Consider the following 614-nt stretch of genomic DNA (forward strand, 5'->3'; position numbering starts at 1 on the left):
CTCATCTTCATGTACAGTATATACTGTATTCTATACTATTGCTACTGTATCTTAGTCTATGCCACTCTGACATTGCTCGTCCATATATTTATATATTTTTTATTACATTCCTTTACTTAGATTTGTGTTGTATTGGGTACAGTATATTATGTGAAATTGTTAGATTTAACTTGTTTGATATTACTGCACTGTCGGAGCTAAGAACACAAGCATTTCGCTACACCCACAATAACATCTGCTAAACACGTGTATGTGACCGATACAACTTGATTTGACTCTTTATATAGAGGGGTTCTTTATATAGAGGTGCTCTTTATATATCTTTATATAGAGGGGCTCTTTCATTCACTCCCTTTGGTAAAAAAAAAAACACATTTATGTTTCAGTCCTAATGGACTCACCAGAACACATTTATGTTTCAGTCCTAATGGACTTCACCAGAACACATTTATGTTTCAGTCCTAATGGACTTCACCAGAACACATTTATGTTTCAGTCCTGATGGACTTCACCAGAACACATTTATGTTTCAGTCCCGATGGACTTCACCAGAACACATTTATGTTTCAGTCCTAATGGACCTCACCAGAACACATTTATGTTTCAGTCCTGAT

The sequence above is a fragment of the Salvelinus sp. IW2-2015 genome, unplaced genomic scaffold (assembly GCF_002910315.2).
Source record: "Salvelinus sp. IW2-2015 unplaced genomic scaffold, ASM291031v2 Un_scaffold1723, whole genome shotgun sequence".
In the NCBI taxonomy this organism is placed as follows: domain Eukaryota; kingdom Metazoa; phylum Chordata; class Actinopteri; order Salmoniformes; family Salmonidae; genus Salvelinus; species Salvelinus sp. IW2-2015.